This window comes from Falco naumanni, chromosome 5 (assembly GCF_017639655.2).
Source record: "Falco naumanni isolate bFalNau1 chromosome 5, bFalNau1.pat, whole genome shotgun sequence".
NCBI classification, from domain to species: domain Eukaryota; kingdom Metazoa; phylum Chordata; class Aves; order Falconiformes; family Falconidae; genus Falco; species Falco naumanni.
Window position 1 is genome coordinate 60,089,314 of NC_054058.1, and position 21,534 is coordinate 60,110,847.

Consider the following 21,534-nt stretch of genomic DNA (forward strand, 5'->3'; position numbering starts at 1 on the left):
ACAGACTATAAAAAATAAACAGCAACATTCCCAAAGGGAAGAGAGTAGCATTGCAGTTCTAGCGAGATCTGACCACACTCAAAGAAAGGAAATTCTCGCTGTGAGTAAGGGGCCATGCTGGCATGAAATAAAACACTCTTCAGCGGTGAGGCACTGCTAAGTGAGCTAAAAGACAGTCTGACATCCAAGAATTAATTTTCTTATGTCTAATAATTAACCAGTCTGTCAGAAGCAGGGTAACTAGGAGAGATAGACATAAGTATGTTGGTAAGTCCATTACTATTGGAACGATATTAAGAAACACATTAATGTGACACATTACTGTGACATAAGGGAATAATGCCTTGTAACAAAGGAAAACAAAAGCAAGAACGAAAACTTTCACCATCTACTTTATTTCTATTGATAAGTACTATTTCTATCAATACATTTTAGTATTGTATATTTATTATCTATAAACACATACTTATTTTATATATAAACATACATATTGTCTCTTCTCAGAAGATCTCTTTTCTGTCTCCCTCTCCTGAGGGCATAGTTCAGAAATTTTTAAAGATAAAGCCTGCATCCTAACCTGCCGCATTCCTCCTTGCTGTCCTGCACTCCTTCACTCTTACCCTGAGCATCTCTCTCGTTGCCCAAGCAGCCCCACTGCCCCCTTAACCCTCCTCACCATTCTCTTGACACGACCCCATCCCTCCCCGTGTTCCTGCCTAACACCTGCCATAAATTCCTCTTTTTGACTCACTTGCCCAAAGTCTCAGATGTTGCCTCTTCTCACCGGCCTAGGGAGGAGCTCCCAACTAACCACCACGCCAGGTCCCTGAGAGGAGCTGGGCTCCTTCAGCCTGCCAGTTTTTTGTCTGGTTTCTACCATTTTGAGCTCAGCAGCTTATAATTAGGACAGTTTGTTTCTGAGAAACAGCATTCAACTGTATTAACAGCTCCCTTTCATTTCCTCTCTTGATTTCTACAGCTCTGTGAGTGGAGGAGTGTGCCTCTGTTTTCTTCTGCTTCCTGGGCCATGGGAAAGCAGGCTCTACACAAAACCAGTTCTCCCTTCACTTGTGAAATTGACCCCAAGCACATTTATCACCTCAGAACAAAATTCTCAAGGGTTTATCTATGCCATAATTTTATGTAACAGTTGTTTTCCGTGCTTTGAGGAGCTGAGTAAATCAGCAACTTGTCTGACCTAGTTACTTCTGAAAAGATTTGTCGTACATCAGTGTCCTCAGGCCTTTTACATCCACTAAATACCTTCCAGTCACCTGGGATTATCATATCCTCATTTGATCTTGTAAGCATGGTCCCACACGTCTGCTTACGGCAGAGTCAATCTGCTTGCTCTGCTGGTAATCCTTGCTATTATTTTATGAAAGTTTATTCTAGATAGTCCAGATTTTACTTTGCAGGGGATTTAGTCATATTCTGATATAATTTTTGTCAGATCTAGTTTTATCCAAATACTGCTGCTACTGATAGAGCTCCCTTAATTGTGTTCTTGAAAGAGCACAATTTAGCTAATTTTCCTATTACAAAAGATGGTTTACAGCTAGCATCAGAGCTTATCATTTAATAAACTTCAAAGTCGGCTACCATGCAGTGGTTCATGTAGTACCTTGGTTAATTTCTCACTGGCCAACCCCCAAACTTGCCTCTAGTAAAAGGGATTTTCAAGTGAGCTCTATGCAATATCAGCTAGTGAAAAATTAATTCATGGTCAGTTATACCCGGATTTGCCTTATCCTAGAAGGGAATGTGTTTAGCTAATATCTTTATCTAAACATTCATGCATCTCAAGAGTGCTATACATTTATTCTACCATAAATAGAACAATGATGGATCAATGAAATTTAATTAATTCATTCAAATCAATGAAAATAGAGTGACAATTCTAGAGATTACCAGAGCTGTGATTTTTTTTGAATCCGCTGTTTAAATCCAAAGTACAGATCTCAGAGACCTTCAGTATGAGAAGACTGTGCTTTCCAAGCTCATTGATTTCTTCGTCATTGATCATATTTATAAATTATTTTATTTCTAGGAAATTTTAATTCTAGGGTAAAATTATTTACAAAATTTTCATTTGCCTAGTGATTATAAGAAGTAGCTGTTTGGGTGTCTAATGAACAACATGATCTAAGCTAGCATAATTGAAACCTGTAAGTATTTTCATCTTTGTTGACCTATGTCTTTATATCAGTGATGCTTCTCAACATAGAAAGCAATAGTCAGATTTGTGACCTTATTCAAAATCTATCCAGATCTTCCTTTTTATAGAATGTTCATTTTTTAATACTATACCTCATGATATTTGATTCCTAAGGTATAGGGACTGATACTGAAGAGTTCTCTGCAATTGAAATTTTAAAACTAAGAAACAAAGAAAATTTAAACTTTACATTTAAAGACTTTGCTTTGTTCTAAATCATGGCCAAGGGAGTGTGTGCTTCAACACAGATCCGCGAAAATATTAAGCTTTTGCAGCATCCCAGGTGTTTCCCACACTGAGGAACTCTTGATCCCACCTTAAGCACTTAAAAGATCTAATGTTATTCACAAAAAGGGTTGCACAGGGAGATTGAGCATCACCAGGTTGCATCACTGCTTAGGCTAGCTCTACCACGTATCCCAGTGTGATATGAGGTCAGTAAATCACCCAGATTACTTCTGAGCGGGGAAGCACAGTTGTGCAGACACGCCAGGAGAGTGCCATGCCTTGCCACACTCCATCCTTCATCCCTAGGGATGGCCATAACACAATGCTCAGGGTCTGGTCTGATGGGGAGGTAAGCACCCCTTGCTGTTTGGGATGCTGAGCAACCACTTCCCACTGCTGACGGAGTTCCCTTTCTCCAGAAGTTAGGGCTGGAAAGGTCCTGTCTGGTAACAGCAGCAGAGCCATTTTCCCACCCTTGCTGGTTTGGTCAGCTGGCGGAGGGGTGCAGAGGAGGCAGGGTGCTGGGCATTGACCACATGCCTGCTGTAGAGCATTTGGTCCCCTCCCCTTGCATCCAGGTTATTTCTCCCAGTATAACAGTACCGTGGGGAGAGGCTGAGGGGGAGCCACCCACCACATCCAATGGCCTCCTGACAGCCAGGGCTGTCTCCCGCCACATAGGAGGCTGCGGCTCAAACCCCTGCTGCAGCCCAAGGATTTAAACCTGGTTTTCATGTGGCCAAGGTCAATGCTGCAAATAACAATTTATTTGGGAGATGGGGATGTGCAAGCCCTCCCGTGCCTGGCGTGCCCCAAACGTGCCTCAGTTGGGCCAAGGTGCAGAGCAGTATCTGTCTTCCAGGGTCCCACTTCCCTGTGGGCTTTGCTTTAGGGGCTCTGAGCAAAAATGGAGGCAGCTGTGGAGCTGCCCACTGTTGAAAGTATGGGTGCTAGTGGGATTTTAAGGAGACCGAGCAGTGGGTTGTGACTCAGAGGCTCTCAGACCCCTCTCCAGCTCAGCAAAGATTTGTGGACCCAGCGTGTTCCTGGTCCACTGGGGAGATGGATCTGGACTCCTGCAGAGAGCTCCCATTCATTCCTAGGGTCTTGCATGCAACGCTTCAGTCTGATGTGAGTTTTCTCTAAACCCCGTAAAAATGAAAGAAACACACAGTAATCTTAAACACATTTAGAAAGATAAAGCACAGTGTAGGCTGCTGGTGTTGGTGTTGTTAGGGAGCGGCACTGTAAAAACCCAGGAAAACACTGAAGTTACTATATTCGTGTTCTGAGGTTTTGAATGGAAGTTTCTGAAAAGCCTAGCAAAGCATGAGCTCTATTTCAGGTGCCAGCTCAGCAGAATACTAATACCTGGACTAGTGATAATGTTACCTCCCTAGCAGGAGGCATAATTTAGGCCAAAAGTATTGATTTCTTTAATAAAACTCGATTTATTCACCATACATTCACAATGCCAGATTATCCCTCACATCGTGCCATGGAAGAACCTGCAGGCAAGAGCTTCAGTAATCTCAGCTATGTACGAGCTTTGTGGCTGACTGACGGGATTTCATTAATGTGGGACAAAATTCAAGGACCCACACAGCTTGTTCCAATAATACCATTGCTGATTTTTGAGAAGGGCAGGGAAATGTATTTAATATTAGATAGCAGACACAGGGGATAGCAAGCTGAAATGGTCTGACTTTGCTGTTTTCGGAACTCTTCCCAGCTTCATCAGGCTGCTATGGGAATTGGTGGGAAGACATTACCCACATAGCAGATGGCAGCCTCACTAAATCCGTAATGGCAAAAAGCAGTGGTTGGGCTAAAAAAAGAGTCCACGTGATTTTTTCCCCTTCCCCCCCACCCCTTCAGCCCCTTTCCCAGTAACGGTTGGGACCCTAAACCCTTCTCCACCACCCCCGTACTGCTGTGTGTAGCTTCTTGTCCTCATAAGAAGGGGAAGCTCAGAGGTGAGTTGTGCCAGGGCAGGATGGTGATCGTGCTGTTGCCTGCCTGCCTACCAAGGAGCACTGCTTCAGGCTGTTCCATCACCAGTGAGCACCCTTCATCAGAGCCACCGGCAGTCTGGATCCAGGGCTCCCTGCTAGCTGTTGTGAGAAAGAAGAGGGTGGATGCTTTCCAAGTTGCATCGTGCTGCCATTGCATTAAGTTTCCTGCATCCTTACATCAAAGGAAAAGCATTTCAGACTCCACAGAAACAGCTAGAGGGGGATCAGCAGTAAATACAGCAATGTGCCAACGCCTGCTGGAAACCATTGCTACAAAATGTGACTTTGGCGTGTCCCCCCTGGCAGCACAACCTGCTAAATTGCAATGATGCTTCACCTTTCCCAGGCTAGGAACATCAGCTCTGGGGAGAGGGAGTGGAAGTTTTGGCAGGAAACCTACCCAGCCTCAAGGGGAATGAGCTATTGAGTGTGGTTGGGCTGTAGCTTCTAGCATGCCTCCTTGCAGCCAGTGGTGTTTTAATTACCCTCTCTGCAGAGGGGCTCAGTGGGATTGCATATTGTTCCTGTTCTCATCTGAACACAGAATGAGCATCGGACTCCTACTCTGCCACCGACTGTATTGCCAATGACAAACACATTGTCACTGGGGAGTGTGTGAGCATGCTATGAAGTCTCTGTTTCCAGATGTAGACAAGGAGAAGGAAGGGTGGGTATACCTCATCCAGTGTGGAGTCTCTTGGTGGGAGTTAGACAGCACTCTCCATAAACATGATTATGCTTCAGCAGCAGCCCATGGCAGCAGCAACAAGAGCCAGCCACCTTTTTTTCCTCTGCATGGAAACCAAGCATCTGCAGCAGGCTCTGCCCAAAAGCAAGGGTGTCCTGGCTGCAGGCAGCTTGCCAAGGGAGATCCATGGCTGTGAGCTATTCCCAGCTTGCAGAGCTTCTGGTGTGGTTCGTAGCAGTTGTCAGTCTGACCCCCCGCCGTGAACTGGCAGCAGCATTGGATTAGTGTGGTGGCTTTCTCCAGTGGATACCGTCTACAGGTGAGGCAGCATTTGCTTCCGCCACCAAAGTGGGTTTCCTTTAGCTCTGGATGGACCCGTTCCAGCCTCTGACATATCCCTGGTGTGCAGAATTCATGTCAGCAGCTGTGTGATACAACAGTAACACCTCGCATCTGCATTTTCCAACGTGTTTTGGGAAGCTGAACTGCTCACCTCAGTGCCATCTGAGGATTAAAGAACACCTTATGAGTTAAATCAGCTGATGCTGATTATTAATTAATGCAGTTATCGTTACTGGTTGGAGTATTTTAATTACCTCTATCAGTAAAGAATTATTTGAACCAGTAAAACCAGGTAATAGTACCATGGAAATGCTGGTTATATGCCAAGATTTCGGCAAGGAGAGCATGTCAAGGCTGTGTGCTTGGAGATGTCTCTTATTGTGTTAACATAAATGCCATCGTAGTGCACAGTGAGCAGCTGATGTGAGTTGCCCAGCAGAAACTTCTCATCTTGGATGCTGCCTTCCACAATCGGTAGAGATACCCATCAGCCAGCACCAGCATGGGTGCTCCCCTGGTCCCTTGGCCACACTGCTTTTTTCTACTCACATCTCTGTCCATGCTCTGTCCCTCTCTTTGGCCACAGCATTAATCAGTGTGCGCAACAGCTCCCAGTTAAAACTATCTGGAAAAATAATTTCTATTAGCAATGCTGGCTTTGGCTGATCATATAACTACACCATCAGCAACAAATCATTGTAAGGCACTCTGCTTTTCTGTGGTTACTTTGGATAGTAATTTATGACCCCCTTCCACACACAGTGAGTGAAAACAAGCCGAGCCTAAGAAGATCACATTGGCTAGCTTGCACACCACAGAGTCTTGGCAATAATCCCTTTTTCTTGACATAAATACAGAAGCACTAGGAGGCTACAGGGTATCAGAACCTCTTCTGTATGGTGCTGATGGTCAGCTTTCAGCGCTTGGCTTATTCATTATCTTTAGTGCTGCATTCAAATTATGATGGCCATCATCACCTAATGCACACTCTGTAACAGCATACACACTGTCCTGCTAAGGTAGAGCAGTGCCTGTAAAATACAGATCTCTTTTGCTGAGAAATGCAGATGTAAAAAAGCAATGCAACAGTGGAAAAGAGTCCTACACATATTTTATCACTCAGAAAGGAAGATCCAGCTTTAACAAAAGTGAAATTCCATGGTCAGGAAAAAGCCCAAACAAGTTACAGTATTTTCCTTAATTGGGTTACAAATGTCACCTTTGGAATACATTCAAAATCAATTATTCTTTTCTCTTTGTTGGGCTGTCAGTTTGGTTTTCACGCTTCATTAGCAAGACTACAAAACGGGGCTGTTACACTTCTTATTGATTCTGCTTTGTGTTCAAAGTCAGTTTATCTGTATAGATGTTGGGCAACAGTAAACTTTTCTAGCACAGATGAGATAAATATCTGCACAACTTTTAAAAATCAGCAAATTGCCATCATCTACCACAGGGTTGTTTCTGGTCTTCCTTGGGATGTAGATTCTTCCATAAAATTAATTAAAAGATACATTGCACCATAAAGAGACAGCATGTACGGGGGTCAGAAGGGCAGCCTGCTTAACCCAAAAATTTAAATGGGAGAAGACATGCAAACAGAGGTTGAAGGGGAGGTGGATGAGATTGTCTAAAAGGTAGGAATTAAACAAGGATTTATTTAAAAAAAAAAAAAATGTTCTGGAGGTTGTCTTGTAGGGGTAAATGGGGAGACCATGACAGGCAGAAGAGAAGGTGTGAAGCTCAGAGTGAGAAAAGGAAGCAAAGAGAGCAAAAAAGGTAAATGTGTCAATGGGGGAAGAAAGATGATTGGTAATGGGGAAAACTGGAACAGAGGTAAGTAGGAAGATAATATGCAAGGTCCCAGTGGAAAAGGTCTCTGCATGAGGACAAAGAGCCAGCATTTAATGCTGTTTGAGACATGAAGACTGAACAAGGTAGGCAGGCAGGCATCAGCATGATAGAGGATTTATTACTAGGTTGAAAAAAATTATTTTAAAACTCAGAAGTTTATTAACTCCAAACTGGCTGCTAGATGCAGAAATATGTGAATCTTCTGTGTTCCTTGCAAGTCATGATACTGCTTGTACAATAAGATTTATTTTTGGTTATTTTTTTTGTCCTAAGATTTTTTTCCTGTAGCAGTCCAGATGTTCAAAAGATTTAATAAGCAATACATTAACTGAAATTTCCTTACCACCAAAAAGGCTTATTCCTCTAACTCAAAATAATTTTTACTTTTTTTTTTTCTCAGAGACTGGTTTTCAAGTCAGAAATATATATAACTATATATATCTGTATGTATATATGTATATGTAGGTATACACATGGCCGTAGTGGTCTGTCATTTTTGAACCTCAGTTACACACATCATTTACTCTAGTATTTCATCTTCACATTTGAGCTCAGTGCAAGTATACGCCACCAGTTCAGTGCAAATCACCTAAAACTTTCCACTCTCGATAGAAAAAACATGAATTAGCATCTTGTACCCTGCAGTTTAACACGTTGCTCATAATGGCCTTGGTTTTGGGCTCCATGATGTGGCTTGGAGTGGAAGGGAGAGCAGAAAGGTCTTTTGGCATTTCTTTCTCCCAGGAGCTGGTGTACCTTGTGCTAAAGCAGCTGTGGCCACCAGCCGTTGTGCTGGTGGGGCTCTGATGGTGTTGCTGGGCTGCAAAATCCTCCTAAGAGTAGGTGAGACCCTTGTCTTAGCCAGGGCTGAGGCTCAAGAACCCACTAATGACAGCTAAAGAAGCCTATGAATTCAGTAAGGTCTGGACAGGCTTTCGCTCCTTTTCCTTGGCCATCTTCCCCCCACCTGTGAAGTGAGGATAACAGCAGCCAACGTTGGGATAGCTGAGTGGCGGCAATAAGTTTTAGCTCCTGAGAGCCATATTGCCCTCATAGCTGGTTGCAACTATGATCCTGTCACTAATTAAGGGTCAACATACTAGTCTGAAAATAAAATGCTAGGTGTTGCTGTTATGGTGCTGGTCATTTAGCGAGCAGCCTTCTGTCCGTCTGTCCTTCACCATATGCAGTTTCAGTCTTGTTCCTGCAGTGATCCACAGCATCAGTATTTCCAACAGCAAATTCTCAGCACAACTCGGGCCAAACCCCACCGAACAGCCATGGAGCAAAAGCATAACAGGCACTGAAAAATTTCAGCAGGTGTTCCAGCATTAAAAAGCTTTCCTATAAATTTTACATTCCAAATCCTAACCTTTGTGTTTGCTTTACAACAGAAACAAAAGAGTTTTGATTCCAGCCTGTGGTTATTTGGTGTGAATTAGGCCTTTAAAAGGCCCCTTGACGTTGTATGCATTCTTCCATAACCAGCTTTTAATGTTCTAAGAATAATTACATGGGCCTGAAATGCACAACTAATATTTGGTTTTATTTATTTACATGTAATTGTTGTCATGCAACCGGATACTGTTTCCATTTTCATTTTATGTTCCTAGCAAAAAGGTTAACAGAAATCAGAAGTAATTAGCTCTTCTAAAACCCAGTCATTTTATGCAGAATAGAAGGGGATTTTGTTTGTTTGTTTGTTTGTTTTTTTATTGCAAAAGATGTAAGGTAAAATGAATCTGCTTTGCAAGTTAGCACCATTTTTACTGTTTGGTGATACTTGCAATGGTCTTCTCTAAAAACTAGAGAAGGGAATGGGACGATTCCACTGCCTGCAGTGCATTTGGAGTCTGGTGCCAAAACCAATAGGGAAATCAGCTGAGAGATGAAGATTTTACCATTGAGTGAGATACTTGCTGATAATGAATGCTGGTACTTTCCATCAGCCTGTGGCTGTTTTGCATTTAGGGAGGACTTGCCAAGTTCAGGGCACAGAGCAGAAGACCTCTCATGCACAGATTGCCTCCTTTCTCAGCACACATGGGTTGCTCTTACCCATTTGGTATTTCAGGAAAATGTCCTCCAAGTGCTGGTGTACTTCAGTACAGCTCATTTGGCGATATGGCAGGCAGGCCAGTTAGTTAGGCACCAAATCAGTTTTCGGTAATGCAGATTCAACACCAAATCCCATTAACTGTTACCTTTAGGATGCCTGGACACCTTGGAGGCTTGGATGTGCCGGACATTCTACCAGTTTCTTTCCTTGCTTGCAGCCCACCGGCTCACAGCCAGGCAATCAGTGCAAGGCTGGCAAGGCACTCAGCCAGACAATTTCTAGTCTGTTTGCCCGTGTCTTTCGTTCACTGTGCTGGTAGCTCAGGAGTGGGATTGTATGTGCTCAAGCAAACTCCGTGCCAGCCCAATGAGGCTTTCAGCATTGAGGATGGAGACCCTGCGCTTGCGTGTGGATGTTTGCGGGGGGTCAGCACATCATTAGGGCTTTGTTGTTTGAAATGAATTTTTATAACTGGGGAAACAGTGGGCTGCCCAGTCCTGCAAATGGGAAGCTTTGACAGCTTGGCTGCCATCAGGGCACTGCTCTTGTTGCTCTGGCTTGCGCAGCCAAACAAAGTCCTTCTTGAATGAGGAAAATCAGTGGTCCTTGGAGCTGTTTATTTTAGCTACTGTAACTTCATATGATATTCAAATCTGTGTAAATGTAATTATTCCCTGGTGTTTTCTACTCTAAACACCTCAGAAATGTATATGGAAGGCTTATTCACTTGCTTATACAAACACTTCCGGGTACTCATTTTGCTTTCATTGCCTCTCCACTCCTCCTGCTCTCACCATATGGAAAATGCAGGACATACCATGTTGCCTAATCCTTTTTTTCTCCCTTTGCCCAGCAGTCTTCTTGCTGCCACCACCCCAAGGCCTTCATCTGGCTTATTTTAGCCCTCCTTGCCTGAGAGCAGCTCACAAGTCAGTACAGCATGCAGACACATGCATGCATGTATACATACGTATATACAAACACATTATTTTCATGTGGACTGGGAGGACAAAATGGCTTACTGCACCTCTCATCTATTGCCCTGACATTTTCAAAAAAACTCATGTCAAGTTTCAGTGTTATTTTAGTTTGTCTTAACAGCACATTTGCAGTTGAATTTATACAGTGCTTTAGTTTGATTCTTTTCTCCCTAGTTCAACTATACTTCAGAGAAGAAATGTTGGAAAAATAAATAGATACAAAAGAAAATTATTGTGCAATATACCACTCTAATGCTAGAATTTCGCTGTGTTATAAATCATTTCATGTATAGATGAGGAACAGACTTCTGATTTACTACTGTCTGTCTGAATTAGTCATATATGGTAAATTTCCTTAAAGGGGTCGTATTTGACCGAAGGTGTCTGTTATTGTTGGCATTGATACGCTTTCCAGAACTGCTAGACTACTCATGGCACTGGACCAATTTGTTATTTTGGGAGTAGATAAAGTCTTTGTTTAGCCTTCTGGCACTCAGCATAGCTCTTAAAAAGGGTTTTCTTTGTTTTGCTTTAGGTTTTCTGTTGCTCTTAAATCTGCTCCGTTCTATGGGGTTTTGTCACAGGAGACAAGGGGCCTGAGTATTAGGTGTACTCTTTCTTGGATGCCTTCCCAGAAGGCTTAATTTCAGGTGGGTGGGAGGGGGACACGTGCAGATAATATACAATATTGTATTTGTACATTGCAGTGTCAGCACTCCTGCATTCGTCTAAGACCAGCAGCTGTCACTGTTGCTGATGTTGACTAGATGTCAGATATGATTTTTGTATTAAACCATAGCACCTGGAGAAGTTGAATCATAGGGGTTTTTTCCACATGTGTTACCTCATTGTGTACAACCTGGAGTCAAATACAGTAGAGGACTTGGACAGTTAAAGGGGAAGCATGTTTATACCTGACTGCAAAGCTTCCTTGGTTCCTGATTTTAAGGTTGCTGGACCTGCGTGTTTACGTAGACCGAGATCTGCCCCAGCTCTGGCACGGATGTCACTTTGGGGTGTGGAGGATGCCGGAGGCCAGCTGGGATCGTAAGCAAAATGTTCCTGCCCACAGCCATTGCTGTGCTCAGTACACAGGCAGGATTGTTCTCGCAGGAATACCATTGCCAGCTTCCCTGAAGGCAACTTGTGGTGCTATTGTGTGCAATAACCTTGCAATTAGAGCAGTCGACAAGAGCCTGAGAAACTCAGATTTAGTTCTCTTTCCCAGCAGAGAGGATGCCAGTGGTCCTGGAGGACTGCCCCCCTCACCAGGCTCCAAGCTGCCCTGTGAGAGCAGGGCTTCCAGGTGTGGGTGAAGAAGAGGGGGCGAGCCCGTGCTGTTGGGATGAGGGGTTACCCACCCTGCTCTTCCTAATGCCCGGGGCTGCTTTGGTTCATCACTCAGGGACTGCTCCCTGTAAGAGCACCCTAGGAGTTACCCAGGCAAACAGGGAGCCCAGGGCTTCCCCATCAGAGGTGTCCAGCTCTGGGGCAGTACAAATACACAGCTCCTCCCTGCTCCTCCATCCACTTCCCTCCCTGAACTTGCTCTGTAGGGCCAGGAGTGTCCCAGCTTGGGCTGGCCCACTTCCTTGGATACTGACCAGAAAAGTGGGACTTAGTGCCCTAGGAGTCCTGAGCAAGGGTTCTGAGCAGTTAATATCTCAGCTGTTACCCATCCATCTATTCCCAGTCGTGATTTGAAAGAAAAGCAGGCGCTCTGCTCCATTTTCAAAAAGCACATGTTGGGTGGAAAGGAACTGAGGTCCCTGAGGCCAGCCCACACCCAGGGTCCCAAGGGGCTAGGCTGAAGGCTGCCTTTTGCATCATGGTTTCTACATCTGTGTAGTAACCCGCCAAGTGTGTGAGCTGAGCAGGGCTCTGCCTCCTCTGTGTTTAATGAGGCACCTGTGTGGTGCGGCCAGCTTGAGAGGCGGGCCCATGCGAACCTCATGAAGTTCCACAAGGCCAAGTCCAACCAAGTCCTGCAAATGGGTCAGGGCAGTTGCAACCACAAAAACAGGCTGGGTGGAGAATGGATTGAGAGCAGCCCCAAGGAGAAGGATTTGGGGTTGCTGGTGGACGAGGAGCTCAACATGGCCTGGCAACATGCGCTTGCAGCTCAGAAAACCAACCATATCCTGGGCTGCATCAAAAGAAGTGTGGCCAGCAGGCTGAGGGAGGTGATTCTCCCCTTCTGCTCCACTCTCGTGAGACCCCAGCTGGAGTACTGCACTCAGCTCTGGGACCCCAACATAAAAAGGTCTCGTATCTGTCATGTCCAGAGGAGGGTCACAAAGATGATCAGAGGGCTGGAGCACTCTTTCTGTGAAGACAGGCTGAGAGAGTTGGGGTTTCTCAGCCTGGAGAGGAGATAGCTCTGGGGAGGCCTTATAGCCACCTTTCAACACTTACCGGGGGCCTACAAGAAAGATGGGTGACAGACTTTTTAGTAGGGCCTGCAGCAATAGGACAAAGAATAATCGCTTTAAACTGAAAGAGCGTAGGTTTAGATTAGACATTGGAAGAAATTCTTTCCTGTGAGGGTGGTGAGGCACCAGAACAGGTTGCCCAGAGAAGTTGTGGATGCCCCATCCCTGGAAGTGTTCCAGGCCAGGCTGGATGGGGCTTTGAGCAGCCTGGTGTACTGGAAGGTGTTCCTGCCCACGGCAGGGAGTTGGAACTGGATGATCTCTGAAGTCCCTTCCAACCCAAACCATTCTATGATTCTATGAACATATATACATGCAGCCTAACTGCTGAGCCATAGGGGTCCTAACATCTGCGCTGGTCTGTGAACTTGACCCCAGCGGAGGTTTCATTCTGTTACACAGCTGGGACAGACCTGTGCAGCTCAGGAGGTCAGTGGGCTCCACTGATTTACAGTCTGCAGCAGTTTTCTGGATTTGGGCTCTATATCTACAGTATTTTTATTGAAGAGGTTTCCAAGAAGGTGGGGTTTTTTTTTATCAGGGCTGAAGTAATCTCCCCAGTAAAATGCATACTTAAGGACATACCTTAAGTCCCATCATCTTGAATGAATCTTAAGTAGGTTCCCCTCAGTACCTTTGCAGAACAGGGCTGTGACCTCAGGACCTGATTTCACTGTCCCTGCACAGGCATCAAAGTCAGTGGGATGAACAGGCTGGTGTTGCCACACCGTGGCTCAGGTCTTGCAGCTCTCCATGGAAGATGTGGCCACCTATTTGGATGCATAGCACAGAAATTACACTGTACTGCCTTTCTGTACTTTCCTGCCATGGCATGTTTTCTAGAGAGTTCAGTGGAGATGGTATACTTAGGACATTTATGCATTTTAGGCTCATAAAATATCTTGCACTCCTCAGCCTTTGGAACTGAAGCACTTCCATATTTTTTCAAAGCACTTTTAAAAACAATATGAAAATGTCTGCAGAAATAATTTTTTTCCAGGAGGCGGCTCCTCATCCATCTTGCGTACCAAGTTACACTGCAAAAGGCCCGACTCAGCAAACACAAATCCACAAATTTACCTTAAGTCCCAATGCAGCCTTGCTGAGTACAATTTTGGCTTGCGTTAGCATGTGTTTGAAGAGTCTGAACACAGAGACCTGCTGTTGGAAATATTTATGACAGTTGGACAGCATTTGTTTGGAAATGTTGCTCCAGCAGCACGTGCATCCCACTCCAGCCCTTGGGCGAGCACCAAGTGTGTGTTGCTTTGCCCTGTGCTGATAACAAAAGTTTAAATGATTTTTAGAGGGACAAGAAAGAGAGTGAGCTCTGAATTTCTGCTGCAGATTAAATATGTTTCAGGAAAAGGTAAATTTTTATCCAACATGTGACCAGTCTGTAGAATTTGTATGGCTAAATATCAGCTCGCTATTACCTTAAAATGTAGGGCTGTACTATGTAGTCTTTCATCAGTGGTTGATTGAGGCTTAGGCATCTGATATCCTGAAAACTCAGCTGAAGGAGCTGATGTGTATAGTGCTGTGGCACAGGTACGTGCAGCACCCCTGCATCCCTGTTCTGCTGAGACACAGGCTCCTGACTGCCCCCCACCCTTTTGGAAGGCCTAAGAAGGAAGACATGTTCCACCATCCCGGTAGATAACTCCTTGATCCTGAAATCAAGGCTTTGAAATCTCAGAAATATCATTTGGTTTGTTTCCAGTTCAAGTGAATAACAGGACAGGGAGTGTTGAATGGGAAGAAGGGAGGTCATGCAAAGAGTGCGGCAGTTCGCTCATGGGGACAGGCTGGTGAACAACCTGTCGGTGAGGGTTTGAAAGGTACACGTGTGCTGTTCCTGGCCAGATTCTGAAGTCCTCATGATACTATTTGTTCAAACAGGCTGTTAACATCAAAGGATTTGTCTGTACAAGGTGAGGTATATACGGAATGAATGTCTCATACTGAGGGAGCGAGCCGTGAAGCTTTACAAAACGTTATGATCTAAACAAACAATCTGAAAGACAAAAGGGAAGGGAGGAGCTGGACGCTGGACAGGAAGGCAGGTTTCTTGCTCTATAGCTAGAGTGGGTTTTAACACAGAAGAGCATTGCGGGTACAAGAGGGCTTAGTTGCTTTTCAATTCAGTGTTTTGGCCAACTCATCACTTTGCTTGTTTTTGGCAGAGTGGCTGTAGTGGCTTGTTTCCATGGTCATTGCTGGCTCATCAGTTTTACTCAATTCTTCATCATTTTCAAAGGACCCAATTAAGGCCATTTTCATGAACATCATTAGGGACAGCGTTCAGTTTACGCTCTCCAGTTACATGCCAAATCTGGTGCAGCCATCCTATGTCTGGGGACTTGTGGGCAGCTTCCTTTTGTGGAACTGGGATTTCTCCTGTCTATAGGAGAAACATTTTCTATCTATCTGACTCTAATTTCCCCAGGCCTAGAATGAAACCCAAGAGGAAACTGGAACCTGTGTTTCTTTTATCTTAAATAGATCTTCACAAACGTCTGCCATAAAGGGGGCTTTGAATTACTGGGAGCAGGGGTAAATGGCATCCAACCGGGAGCACTCCATAGCACATGGGAATGTTCTGTAATGCACAGGATTTGGGTCTTAATTTGAGGTTTAGCCAAAAGGAAGGTGTCAAAATACTGCTCTTTCCAAATTATATGCAGCATGTGTTAGAGCTGGCTGCAGAGATTTTACTTCAGTCTGCATCAGGTTTGCTGATACAAGTCACTAAGGTAAATATTACTAAAAGGTTCATTTTTCTCCTTTAGCGTGGCTGCTAGTGCTCTGGAGTTTTCAGTTTCATTTTTTCCCCCTGAATGTTACTTACAAAAAATATACATTAAATGAGTTGCCTTTTGTGTGTGTGTGTGTACATATGTATTTTAAAAATGGCGTGGTCAGTGGTGTTTATTGAACAAAGCCACAGCCTGAGTCAAAGTCATGCCAAATTGCAAGTGTGCATTCTTTATACCTCTTAACAGGAAAGCAGCGTTGAAGGAATATAGCTACTCTCCTACAGTAGCTGGCAATGGAAGCTTTCTCCTACTTGAAGATTTCCTAGCATCTTATTTTTGTGGGGAAATGAAACATATTACATTTTTCAGATTGGATGAGAGGTGTATGGACATTTTCATCTTTGCTCTGGCTATAAACATTACTACTCAGGAAGTTAGGATCAAAGAGCAGAAATAAAGCTTCATCTTTGCTTTGCTTCTTAATGAATTAAACAAGTTATATTCTCTTGTCCTGGGCTCTGGCAACCTGAAATGCAGGAACGATGGATATGGTGATGGCTGTTTTTCAGTAACAGATTCCTTCTCTCTTTTTTTCCTTTCTCCAGCTCACCTATTTGTTTCAAACATATCCATCCATTCCTCTAAGTACTTGTAACTAGATTTAATTGCAAATACTGAAAAATTCTCTGTTTCCAGATATTAGCATAGCTAGGAATGGAAATTTACATCTTCCCAAGTTACACTATATGAGCAATAACTGTACTTCTGCTACAGATAATCAGATCATTTGCAATGTTTTAAACAAATGAGCAACTAAAATAATGTGCCACCCATTTACAATTTTTCTTAGAGAAGGCTATTAAAAAAAAGAACTGATACATTTATTTTCTCTTCAGTACTCATCTGGGTTCAGTTCTGAGTTAGGGAGAAGCTGGATCTTACTTGTGTCTCTGCTACCCTTTTCAGCAGGTCACCTCAGCCTAAAGCACTGGGAGTTCTCTCACATTAATATGTTGATATATGCCCAGGACCACATGTACCTTCCTCACGTGCTATGTATAAACACCCCACAGTGAATAAATTCAGGTCCAAGCATTTCCATCAGATGCAATCATTGACAGAACTGGTTTTGAATAAGGCAACGAACCTGGGCTTCCCTTTGTATCCATGAAACAAGATTTTGCCTTTGGAAACTTGCATAAGAAGCTCATTTGCCAGTAGATTTCCATGTTGAATAAATGGATGCAGGAGGGAAGGGAAAATAAGTGCAACAGCAGATGTAGGTAAGGGGTTTACAGCCCAGAAGGAGCAATGAAAGTTTTAGGATGTGGATGTTTTTCCCCAATGCAGTGTTATGACCCCCATATATTGTGAAAGCGAAGATGATTACACTGTAGCTGTGTTACTATAATGTTATAAAATGGATGGGATGCTATCTTTCAAAGAGACTATCAACTGATTCAGTAGCATGGATAACTGACGATGGATTTCTCTGCATGACAAGACCAAGTCGTAATAACAGCTTGGGAATAATGATGCTATATTTTTCCATTAAAGAAAGTTTAATTTCTGGAACATTGACAGATTTTTAAAGTAATGTAGACTTTTCTTACCACTGAAGCCCACATCTTTATTACAAAGCCAAACTGTTCTCTCCGAAACCACATTATGCATGTTGAAACAGTACTCTCCCACAGACGTTGAACACAGAACATATTTTTCCATGTGAATCATCCATTCACTTAAAAATAAATTCTCTTATTAAACAAAATACAAGCATGTGAGAATTTTTTTAGGTTTGTATTCCATTTCTCCTTTTGATTAACTATTAACACTTCATTGCTGTTTCAAATAATTTTCTGATGATTGCATCATTTTTCCCCCTAAACCACCTCCCCACTCCCCAATTTTTTTTTTCAACATAATGTAAAGCAGTTCTCATCCTTACTTTGTTGCAAGCACACATAAGTAAAACAAATTACCGAGAACTGATCCTGCAGTGAGATGAATGCCAGTAGATCTGTAGTGCTCCTTGAAACCACTGGTCACGCAGCTGCACATGGAGTTGTCTGTCTGCATTTCTCTGCTGGATAAAGCCCTTGAAGAGAAATAAAGCCATCATTACAATCCGTGACACCGGTCACTGAAGAAAACAGTCTTTCTGCAATTTTTTATACTTTCCTTCAAAACTAGGTTATGAGGGAGCATGAAAAGCATATGTTGTAAGGCTGGCACTGGTGGTCAGCGTCCATCCCCAGGTGCTAAGCCTTGCCACTGGTGATACGGCTTTTCATGGGTATTATCTGTCCATTTCACAGCCCCAGATAAAAGGTAAAGAAGATTCAAAGTTCCAGGAGTGATTAGTTTTGATAATTGTTCTGCTGCTTGCTTTGTGCAATTTACTTCTATAAATAGACACCAGGGGAATCATCTGTCTAGTGTACTATAGCACAGTAATTTCCTGTATAATTTCATCCAATTGCTGCAGGAACTCATTTAAGCAATTGTTAATTAATCATTAACAATCATTATCTTCGGGTAGAAATGATTGCTAATCAAGATTTCCATGCTGCATTTTTAATTTCTGAAGGTTCATCATTAATCAAATTAGTAACATTTTTTGTTATTTGAGGAAAAGAAACAGTATGCATCCCATCCGTTCAAAGGAACTGTTAGCAACAGCTCTGCCTCTAAAATCATTGCATGCTTTCACTCTGGCTGTTGTCTAAGTCAGAGGTTTGTTTTGCCGCATAAATTACTTAAAAACATTTTGCACTTTAACGATGTTTTCCCATTGTTCATGCCACTGACAATTATTCTGTTAGGAACAACCATAAAGGTAGTGACACCACTCCATCTATTTCCCTTGTAGTTAATCTTCTTTGCCTTATACCTTACGGCTGTGAAAAAAACAAAAAAAGCCCAACAATTTGTAGTACTTTTAAAGCCACCTTTTTCTCAATGATGTAGCTAATAATAATCTATTTTTCTGTTAGTGTACCCTAATGGCCCATCAACACCATGTTTGTAGATGGGGTTGATGCTGCTGCATCAAGATTTTGAGCAACTCTGTAGTAGAGGAATGTTTAATTCTAATTTTCTCTCACACTGAAGTGACTTTGCAGTGTTCCCTTGGAAAAAAAAGAGTGGTACAGCCCACAGATGACACACAGCTGGAAAATTTCCCTTAGGAAGGAAGACCAGCCAGGTGGCTCTGCTCTCTTTCCTCCACACTTTTACCTGCCATCCTTGGCAACAACGGCAGTGAGAAGGAAGGAGCAAGGGTGGAGCAGAGCTGCAGTTGGGCTCCACCACATCTCCAGGGACAACCTTCACCCTGTGGAGCTTGGCCAGGCTGCATCAGTCAGTCCCCATACTTCCAGTCCCATGAGGGACTTTGAGTGACGATGTGGGAGAAATTGGATTTGGGAAGCCAAAGATTTCCCCTTTCTGAGGCGCAATGGAGAAGCAGCCCAGAAGCTGCCGTGTTTATAGCAGGATGTTTGCAAGCACTGGGAGGACGAGGCCGACAGGCTCCCCAGACCTCTGGCTCCATCTCAGCTCCAGCACCCTGGCCCCAGGCAAGCAGCTCCCACATGTGTGCCTTCACTCTGGCCAGAAAAGGAGTAATAATTAACTCACAGGGCTGTAAAGTACTTGAACAAGAAAAGACCAGTACATTTGAACGGCACCTCCGTCCAGCTAAGCCTACCTCCGTGATGCCAAAGTGAGCTTGCAGGACCTGCTGCTTATCAGGGTGTGACCCACCAGCCTGGGGATGGGGACAGTAGCCACTTCTGTCACTGCATTTACTGAGATAAAGTGATCACACACTCATCTCCCTGGGAGATGTAAAGATTAAAGGTTGGCAAGTCAAGTGCCTTGACAGTGAAAATGCTGTTGAATGGTGCTAACGTTTTATCACTGCTGCTTGCCACACAAGTACTTGCTATTACATTTATTATTAAAACACGTTTCTCATAGAGCTGCAGACTGTGAGGCCATGAATGGTATTAGGCTGAAATCAGGGCGTTCATATTTCAAGGAATTCCAGAGGAATGAACAATAATTTGCCACTAATTGCAAAGAAGCTTTGATAAAAACTCTGAACAGACTCACAACAGCGCATATTTTCCAGAGACTGACCAGTAATTTTCAGCAAAACCCAAGAACAATACGACCATTAACTCTTATATTAAATGTCATCCAGATTTGTTCATATAATTATTCACCACGCTGCATCTTTTCTATGCATGTTTTCGTAATTTATGCTGTGTGGCTGCATTTGGGCTCGCTCAGTTATACATCCATGGAAAAACATTAGATGAAGGTCAAATGAAGCCTGGAAGGGATGGGTGATTACCTTTCCCATTTGACTGTTCTTTAAAAAGTACAAAAGTTATCTTCTAGCTTGTGACTTTGTTTGTAAGCAGATTGCATCCACACAAACCCCTTCCCATGTAAAGGCTTAAAGACGTGCAGTAGATCCTTTCTGGAAACGGACGAGGCCATGAGCAATGATAGCATTTGGATTGCGCAGTGAACTGTGTGGTGATCGTTTGTGGCAATGTGTGCAGCACTGTGCATGTGCATGGCTTCCTCAGTGAGTCTGCTGGAGAAGGAGAAAGCAACTCTGACCCTTGACTATGAGGCTTGGAATTAGGCAGGACATCTACCCATGCCCTGGGAAGGTCCTTTGCTGCATTAGGAGGTTATTGCTGGGAGCCTGATTCCAGACCCACTGTGGTCTGTGGAGACTTCCACTGACTACTGAGATTTTCTCTTTGTGCTAGGGCATGCTAAATAACGTGATATGCTTGTGGAAATAAAAATGTCTTTTCATGCTTGGCTAGTGCTGCTCGTGTTGTTTGATGGCTGCAAATGTTCAGAAAGCTACCAGCTGTTTGTAAGGCTGTGCTGAAGGCTTCCCAATCACAGCAATACTGTTCCATTATTGTGAGCACTTATACAAGGTACAGGTTGTTTTTGCTTAAGTTTGTTGCCATTTAAAGTTCCAGTAGCAGTAATCAATACCAGATGACTTAAGTTACCTCCCAAAAGGGAAGACTGGTGAATGGTTGAAACAACTGTAATACCTCATGGGAAAGTTAATTGTTCAAATTATTCAGCAAAATTCCAAATTCACAGACAATTAGAAAAAATCTTGTGAATATTTTGCCACCATGCAAGATCTGTGTCTATACAGAATATTATTTTAAATTAATATTTCAGCTGGCTCATGTTTAATTTATTCTGGCCTGGTTTTGTCCTATTGACAGAGGAAGTAACAAATGTATGAATATGCTCTGATTCCCCAATTCTCTATTTAATAACTCGTATTAAAAAATTAAGAACAAGCTTTAAGGCATGTCCCACTGTGTGGTTAGTTCTCTTAAGACATTATTAACAGATGTTATGACATCTCGTTCCTAGCTGTGCTGGGATCCCTGCTGCCAGCTGCTGAAAGCCTGAGATCTCCCCTCACATATGCAGAAGTCATTAAAAAATATAATTGTTGATATTTTAAGTTGCCTAAATTAGGACATGTCTTGATAATGCCTAAATTGGGGGATGCACATGATATTCATTAGGCCAAATCCATTGCTGAAATAAAGCCACAGAAAGAAATTAACTAACTTTGATGATCTAGGAAGGCCTTCAGCACAAGTATTCTTATTTCAAAATAAAAATATCAGCTATTATCTTTTTGTGTTTACATGCCAAAGGATAATGGAAATGGGATTCTTTGCCTCATACATTGTACCTACTAATTACTTAGGTAATGTGTTCTTTTTCTGTGCTGTGCTTCAGGGTGTCCTTTCCACCTCGTGACTTGTGTGTGGCCACCAGCCTGTCCAGCAATATGTCAGACTGAAGGTAACAAAGAGAAATTTTGAGTGTTTGAGTCTCTTTCTTGTAATTTAAATACACTGATTTGAAATGCTGAACAATGTCAGAT

General features: G+C 43.2%; 1 long non-coding RNA gene across 1 annotated transcript in view; it reads left to right on the forward strand.

Moving 5' to 3' along the window:
- The first annotated feature begins 6,869 nt into the window (after positions 1-6,869).
- LOC121089574 overlaps positions 6,870-21,534 on the forward strand; it is a 35,743-nt gene continuing 21,078 nt past the window's right edge. The window contains exons 1-2 of the long non-coding RNA XR_005828262.1: positions 6,870-7,128; positions 18,690-21,452. This is a non-coding gene — a long non-coding RNA (uncharacterized LOC121089574). The remainder of the gene's footprint in view (positions 7,129-18,689; positions 21,453-21,534) is intronic.